We start from the raw sequence: 7,570 nt of genomic DNA, 5'->3' as shown, positions 1-7,570 counted from the left end.
CATTGCCTTCTTGCCTGCATGGTTTCTGCTGAGAAGTCAGGGTTTAATCTGATTTGCTTGTCTTTGTAAGTAACATTCTCTTTTCCCTGACTGCTTTTAGGATTCTCTCCTTGTCTTTGATTTTGGAGAGCTTGATTATAATATGTCTTGGTGATTTTCTTTTCGGGTCTATCCTTGCTGGTGTTTGTTCAGCTTCTTGCTTATCTTATCATTTCAAGATGTTAGGGTAATTTTCTTCCAGAAGATCCTCAACTACCTCCTCTATGGACTTCTGTGATTATTCCTGTTCTGGAATACCAATAATTCTTAAGTTATTTCTCTTCATGTTATCCAGCAAGAATCTTAGACTCTCTTCATATTTTCTTTATCCTTTTTTTCTGCTTGGTCTTCTATCTTATCAGTATTGAGAGATTTGTCTTCCAGCTCGCTGGTTCTGGCTTCCATCTCTTCAGTTCTACTCTTTTACCCTTTCAGTGTATTTTCCATTTCTGATATTTAATTATTAATCATCTGGACCTCTTTTTGCAGGTGTTGAATTGTTTCCAATGCTATATCTATCTTGTTTGATTGCTCCTGTAGTAGTTTCCTGACTTCTTCCTTGTTTTCCTCCACCCCTTTTCAGAGCATTTGAACTTGTCTCCATATCATTCTTCTGAATTCCTTCTCAAGGCAGATCCAAATCCTGCTCTTATTCTAGTGGTAAGTCTATGTCTGCTTCAAGCTCATTTGTCTCTTTTACTCTTTTCTATTTTTGTACATATGCTGAGATCTTTGTGTGTGTGTGTTTTTTCTTGTACATTTTCAGTAGTTAGGTCCATTTTCAATTATTAAATGAATGTTGCTGTGTTGTTAAGCTTACTGATTGTCTCCTGGTGGATGCGATCTGGAGATAGGCTTCCCTTTTCACATGTCATGCTTAGCAGCTGGTATTGGCTTCTGTGCAGATGGTGGGGTATTATAGGGTATACTTCTAGCTTGGCTATATGGCCATGATTGTTGTCTCTTCTTGGGTAATATAACAAGAGAATGTTCCCAACCCCTGGAAAAAAAAATGATACCAAAATTACCAAAAACAGAAACAATATAAAAACAGAGACAAAAACCACCACTGAAAACAAAAATAAAACCATAGCCAACTGACCACTAGCTTCTGCTGCACAAGTCAGTGTGCATGCACAATAGAAACCTGCAGCAGTGCACAGTGGTGTCCACTAACTCAGGTCCATCCTCTAGTCACCACCATGGAGGTGCACAGATAGCTATTGAGACATGAATGGAAGAAAGATTGTCCACTATTTTTTATTGCTGAAGGTCAGTTAGGTATCTGCGTATGCACAGCATAGTTCTCAAAATAGCTGCATCCTTGTGTATAGTAGTTGGTGCTGGCTCTTGCCTTTTATGTTGGGGTTTTACAAGGTGCACATATGGTTTGACTGTATGGTCAGAGCTGCTGTTTCTTGCTAGGTAAGACAGGCATAAAGGGTCTTGCCCAGGTCAAATTTAGGGTTGAGTCCCAGAGTCAGACAGCATAAGAAGCAGCCAAAGGATCAGCCTGTGGGATTAATGTGGCTCCTGGTGTCCTCCTCCCTGTGTCATGGGAAAACTGTGGGCACAATCCTGGACTCTTTTGAGGGTGCACTCTCACCCATCTGAAGGTGTCCAGGCTGGGCACTGAGGGTGCGAAAGGGAAGTGATAGAAATAAAAGTGTAAAATCCTTCACATGTCTTTTTCCAGATGCTGTTCCATGGTTTTTAGTGTTGTATCACTGCATCAGCCTGGCTGTGGCCCTGTCCGCTGATCTCAGCCCAGGCCTAGGGGCTGGTAGGGAGCATCCCGATAGATCTAGAAATTGATATATTTTCCTTCCACCATCAGATTTCTTCACCAGTGGTGCAGGAAACTGATGCCCCACACCTTGTATTAGATCAAAAATTCTGGAGATGCCCTGAGAAAGTGTCTTCTCTGGTTTTTCCGTGCCTTTGCAGAGGATCCTTTCTTACCTATCTCTGCTTTTCCCACCCCCAAACTGGAATTAAAACATCTTTCTTATATTTCCTGCTTTCAGCCAAAATGCATGTGACATAAGCAGTGATATATTTCATTCCACGTCCTCTTCTGAATCTGGCTTAAATTTCTGGTAGTTTGCTGTTGATGTTCTGCTACTACCATTTTTTTAAATTATCTTAAGCCAAATTGAGCTTGCATGTAATATTAATGATGGTACTTGAAAACTTCCAAATTCTGTTGAATCACTTTCTTTGGAATGGCGGGAAATGTGGACTTCTTGTAGATTGTCCAGGTAGCTGTCTTATATACTTTAAATTAGTTTGCAACAATCTATTATATATTCTGTCAAGCTTCTTTCTAAAAATCTTGTGGTTTCTTGATTGTTATTGTGAATAGGAATAGTTTTCTATCATATTATAGTTATTAGTTTTGCATCTAAATATTATTGATTTTTATGTCAACTCATATATTCAATAACTTGGATAATTTCTCTTTTTAGTTTTAATATTGACATGTATTTTAAAGTGGTTTAAATAAAGATATTCTTGTCACTTTTAAGGTTGTGTTTTCATTTTTTACTTTGCAATCTCTATGCCTTTATTTTCCTTTTTTTAAAAAAATTCCAGTTCAATGTTAAACATAAGGAGTGAAAGCAGGTATGCTAATCATATTTGAAACTTGAAACTAATATTCAAACCACTATTATATTGGATATGATCATACAACAGATCTTCAAAAAGTTTGTTGTAAATGGAATTAAAAGATAAGAGAATTTTTCCATAAACATATTTTGGAAAAAAAAAAATATATATATATAGTTGTTGTTGAGTGCCGTTGAGTCAATTCCAACTGTATAGGGTTTCCAGGGAGAGATTTGTGAGCTTGAACCACCGAATTCGTGATTCAAATGACTTTGCAGTCTGGTGCATTAACCCAAAGTGCCACACCAGGACTCCTATTATATACAATTAATTTTCTGTTCCCATTGCCTATGGTGATCACTATTGAATTTTAATTTCTATGTGTTTATCTATTCTACATATTACAAATGTGTGGGATCATGTAATGTTCTTTTGTGTCTGACATCTTACAGAGCATAATAGTATCAAAAGTTGACCCATGTAGTAGCATGTATTAGAATTTCATTTCTCTTTATGAATGAGTACTAATACGCTATTGGATCAATGTGTCATATGCTTTTTCCCATGTATCTATCTGTTGATAATTTATTTGGGTTGGCTCTACTTTTTGGCTATGATGAATAATACTGCAATGAACACTGACATACATGGGTTTGAATCACTTCTTTAATTCATTTGATTATATACCTAGGAATTGAACTGTTGGATCATATGATAGATGCATATTTAATTTTTCAGAAACAGACAAACTGTTCTCCACATCAAATGCACTATTTAACATTTCCAGCAGAGTATTTCAATTTCTCCAGATCCTGCACCTTTCTAGAGTGATTATCCTGAATGAGTACTTAGTTTCAGAAATGTTTTATGACAAGAGGTGCCCCCCACAAGCTGTCTAGGCAGAGATGGGTAGGCTCCACTTGTCATTGTGGGCAAAGGACCCTCCCCTGCTGCCACACACAAACACATTGGTTTTATTTTCCAGGGCTGCATGTTTCACTGCACAGAGCACAATGCAAAATTTCCTGCCTGATCACCATAAGAGAAGGGTAGGCAAGACATTAGTGTGCCAACCCAGAATTGTTTCACTTAAACCCACTGTTTGTTTAAATAAACCATTAGGCTTCAGATGGTGAGGTACAGTGGTTTATTCAGAAGTCCAAAATGCTATCAAGGAGGGGAGTTAAGATGAACTGACTATAGCTGTTTGAACCTAAAGAGCTATCTCCTTTTTGATATTATGACCTTATTGTTGGTCTTGTTAAGTGTTGTCGAGTCGGTTCTGACCCATAGCAACCCTGAACAGGGTTTCCGAGGCTGTAAATCTTTACAGGAGCAGAAAGCCTCATCTTTCTTCCATGGAGCAGGTGGTAGTTTTGAACTACTGACCTTGCAGTTCACAGCCCAATTTGTAAACATTATGCTACCAGAGCTCCTTTATGACAGAATACAGTCACACACTGTATGACCTAATACAGAGCAGAAAATAATTGAGGATACAGATATGAATAAACTTAATCTCAAAAAATCAGTTCATTGTGCTTATTTTAATTCATTATTTAGTTTTAAATGCTAATTTTACTTTCTCTTAAATCAGATAATGTAGCAAAATTAGACCCATATTCTTGTTCCTAGCTTCGCTTGAATAGGCTCCAATTCATGGTGACCGCATATGTTGTTGTTGTTGTTATTACGTGCCATGGAGTCGGTTCTGACTCATAACGACCCTGTACAGGATTTCCGAGGCTATAAATCTTTATGGGAGCAGAAAGCCTCATCTTTCTCCTGCAAACAGATGGTAGTTTCGAACTGCCGACTGTGAGATTAGCAACCTGATTTGTAACCACTACACTTCAAATATAACAGGAAAAAGTACTCTCTAATCCTGTGCCCCAAGGAGCTCTGGTAGGTAGCGTAGTGGTTATGAATCAGTCTGTGAACCTTAAGGTCAGCAGTTCTAAACTACCAGCTGTTCCTCAGGAGAAAGATGAGGCTTCCTGCTCCCGTAAAGATTTACAGCCTCGGAAACCATGTACAGGGTCGCTATGAGTCGGTTCCAACTCCATGGCACATAACCACCACCACCACCAGTCTTGTGCCCCAGCATTCATCTATTAGTTTGCCGTACTGTGATGATGTGTGTGGCTGAAATATTGGAAGATATACCATGGGTATTTTAAATACCAGTAAGGAATTAAGTACGTGGACAGGTTTCATAGGAGCTTCCAGACTAAAATAGGGAGAAGGAAAGGCAGACCACTTCTGAATGATTAGCCACACAAAGAGCTTTATGGATAGCAGCAGAATATTGTAAGATAGTAGTTCCAGAAGATGAGTCTGTCGGGTTGGAAGACACTAAAACACAACTGTTGTAGAGCTACAGTTTCAAGGTAAAGATGACCTTAATGATGTGGATGGAGTTGAACTTTTGGGACCTTCATTTACTGATGGGGCACAACTCAAAATAAGAAGTTCTTGTTGCTGTTGTAATTGTTGTTGCTAAGTGCTGTTGAAACTCATTTTGGCCCTATATAAGTTTTCCAAAGAATGGCTGGTGAGTTTGAACCAACTTTGGGGTAAAGTGGCATCAATTAGGTTCTGACTCATAACAACCCTTTATAAGGCTTCTAAGGAGTAGCTGGTGGGTTTAAAACACAGACCATGTGGTTAGCAGTCTAGTGCTTTTCCTACAGTGCCACACCAGGATATCCATTAATAATCAGAAAATGGAATATATGAAATATGAATATAGGAAAATTAGAAGTTGTCAAAAGTGAAGTGGCATGCATAAAGATAACTGCCCTAGGCATTAGTGAGCTGAAATGGACTGGTATTGGCCATTTGGTATAAGACAACCACATGGTTTACTATGCAGGGGCCATCAAATTGAAGAGGAATGGTATTGCATTCATCATCAAAAAGAACTTTTCAAGATCTATATTGAAGTAAAATGCTGTCTGTTATAGGATAGTATTTATATGCCTACAAGGAAGACCAAATAATGCCACTATTTTAAAAATTTACACACCAATCAGTGATGATAAAATTGAAGAATTCTACCAAATTCTTCAGTCTGAAATTGATCAACTGTGTAGTCATGATGCAATGTTAATGACGGTGATTGGAATGCAAAGAATGGAAACAAAGAGGAAGGATCAGCAGTTGGAAAACATGGCCTTGATGATTGAAATTATGCTGAAGAATGCATGATAAAATTTTGTAAGAACAACAACTTACTCACTGCAATTACTTTTTTCAACAACATAGAGAAGGCAACTATACACATGGATCTCAAAATATGGACTAAAGAGCAATCGAACTGATTACATCTATTGGCAGAGACAGAGTAGAGAAGCTCATAAATTGTCAGATAAAACAAACCAAGGTCAGACTGTGGGGCAGATCACCAGTTGCTCAAATGCAAGTTCAGTCTAAAGCTGACGTAATTTTAAAAAATGCCACCAAAGCTAAAATTTAGAGACCACCTCAAGAACAGATTTAATGCATTAGACACTAATGACTGATGACCAGAAAAGTTGTGGAATGACATCAAAAGCATCATACATGAAGAAAACAATAGATCATTTAAAAGACTAGAGAAAAGAATAGACAAAAATAGATATCAGAAAAGAGTACAAAAGCAACTGAAAGAAATAATGAAGTAAAAGAGCTGAGCAGAAATTTTCAATGGGCAGATAAAAAGGGCAAACCAAATATCATGAAATGTGCAAAGATCTGGAGTTAGAAAACCAAAAACAAAGAAAGCGCTCAGCATTTCTCAAGCAGGAAGAACTGAATGAAAATAATTTAACAAACTGAAGCAGCACTGGAGGTGCTCATATGTCAATGTCAAGAAATGTGGCTAAACAATATGGCCAAACAAATTGAAGAGATTCATACTTTGCCCATTCCAAAGATAGGTGACCCAGTGGAAAGTAGAAATTTGAAAGATCAGCTTGAGAAGATAAAGACAAATATTACAATAAAATGTGCAAAGATCTGTAATCAGAAAACAAAAAAAGGAAGAATACACTCAGCATTTCTCAAGCTGAGTGAACTGAAGAAAAAAATTCAAGCCTCGAATTTTGTTATTGAAAGATTCTCTGGGGAAATTATTGAATGATGCAGAAAGCATCAAGAGAAGATGGAAGGAATACACAGAGTCATTGTATCAAAAGGAAATGGTTAATGTTCAACCGTTTCAAGAGGTAGCATATGATTAAGAGCCAATGATACAGAAGGAGAAAGTCCAAGGTGCATTAAAGGAATTGGCAAAGAACAAGGCACCAGGAATTGATGGAATAAAAATTGAAATCTTTCAAGAAAGTGAGGCGGCACAGGAGGCACTCACCTATCTATGCCAAGAAATTTGGAAGACAGCTATCTGGCTAGCTGATTGGAAGACATCTGTACTTGTGCCCATTCCAAAGAGAGGTGACCCAAAAGAATGCGGAAACTATCGGACAATATCTTTGAAATCGCATGTGAGTAAAGTTTACTAAAGGTAATACAGAAACGGCTGCAAGCATACATGCACAGAGAACTTCCAGAGGTTCAAGCCAAATTCAGAATAGGACATTGAATGAGGGTTATCATTGCTGATGTCTGATGGATCTTGGCTAAAAGCAGAGAATATCAGAAAGATGTTAATCTGTTCTTTACTGACTATGCAAATGTTTTCAATTGTGTGAATCAAGACAAGCTATGGACAACATTGTGAAGTATGAGTATTCCTGAACACTTAATTGTGCTCATGAGGAATCTGTCCATGGTCCAAACTGTGGTTGTTTGAACAGAATTTGGGAACACTGAATAGTTTAAAATTAAGAAAGGTGTGCAACAATATTGTATCCTTTCACCATACTTATTCAACCTGTATGCTGAGCAAGTATTCTGAGAAGCTGAGTTATATGAAAAAAAA

The sequence above is a fragment of the Chrysochloris asiatica genome, unplaced genomic scaffold, assembly GCF_000296735.1.
Source record: "Chrysochloris asiatica unplaced genomic scaffold, ChrAsi1.0 scaffold00189, whole genome shotgun sequence".
In the NCBI taxonomy this organism is placed as follows: domain Eukaryota; kingdom Metazoa; phylum Chordata; class Mammalia; order Afrosoricida; family Chrysochloridae; genus Chrysochloris; species Chrysochloris asiatica.
This window is presented reverse-complemented; position numbering follows the sequence as displayed.